This window comes from Spermophilus citellus, assembly GCF_964194105.1.
Source record: "Spermophilus citellus genome assembly, chromosome: 8".
NCBI lineage: Eukaryota > Metazoa > Chordata > Mammalia > Rodentia > Sciuridae > Spermophilus > Spermophilus citellus.
The window spans coordinates 41883203-41884577 of NC_138189.1; positions in this window are offsets into that span (position 1 = coordinate 41883203).

Here is a 1375-nt window from a genome sequence, read left to right on the forward strand (position 1 = left end):
CCTGAGACCAAAAAGTATGAGAACTACGCATTTAGAGGTTTGAAGAATGTGACACCTTTTCTCAGTGTTAGGAGTGGAATAGAATAAGCCCCAGTATTTGTCTGTAACCCCTGGTTTCCTTTAAATTTTTATTTTTTTATTTTATTTTATTTATTTTATTTTTTTTAGAGAGAGAGAGAGGAGGGGGGTGGAGAGAATATTTATTTATTTATTTTTTAGTTTTCGGCGGACACAACATCTTTGTTGGTATGTGGTGCTGAGGATCGAACCCGGGCCGCACGCATGCCAGGCGAGCGCGCTACCACTTGAGCCACATCCCCAGCCCTCCTTTAAATTTTTAAAGGAAAGGACATTTTAGGGGCTGGGGATGTGGCTCAAGCGGTAGCGCGCTCGCCTGGCATGCGTGCGGCCCGGGTTCGATCCTCAGCACCACATACCAACAAAGATGTTGTGTCCGCCGAGAACTGAAAAATAAATATTAAAAATTCTCTCTCTCTCTCTCCCCTCTCTCACTCTCTCTTTAAAAAAAAAAAAAAAAAAAAAAAAAGGAAAGGACATGTTAAAGGAAACCAGGAAAAAGAACACAGGGAACAGGCCCTGCGTCTGAGGCCAACGGAGCAAGCCTTCCCAGCTATCACGAGGTCTTCACTCAGGTAAAGGATTTTGCTGGACCACAAAGATGGTCTTGGGGAAAGCCCGATTTTGATGAATGCAATGGAGTTGGAGATAATGTTGTATCAGGGAGCTGGCTCATGGCCTACCTCTGCCTGGCCAAGTCCTTTCACGCCCAGGGAAAGATGCTCTGCTGAGAGCAGCGGTGAGGAGGTATCTCTCATAGGCCGTGGGACATGACTTCACAGTACAGAAAGGCAAGTTCCAGCACAGACCCAGCTGACCACTGCTGTAACAGCCTTGGCCATCATTGGCAGCCAGGCCCAAGTTCATTTGGTGTTTAAAATAATAAGAAGAAAAGAGCTGTGGTGCAGCCTGCCTGTGTGCAAGGGAGCTCTCCCACCTGGGGAGACGTGACACACAGTTCACTCCATACATCATGCAGAAACTCTGTGCCTAATTGTCCAGGGGAGACCCAGCTGACAGCCGATTTCCTCAGCCCCAGCCTGGTGCCAGCTGGGTGGCTCTGCTCTTTACACACAGGGATGGGATCCCAGGCCAGCTCGCAGCCTCTGCTTCCAGCTCAGTGGGTTGGAGGCTCTGGCCTTTTCTTGGTCTTTTGTCAGAAGGTCCTGCCCCTGGCCCTTCCAGGGTGAGCCTCTGCCAGAGAAATAAATCAAGGGTTGGATTGAGATCTCAGAAAACCCTGGAGAACAGAAAAGGGATCAACAAGCTAGATTTTATGGGGCTTTTCATTTACACA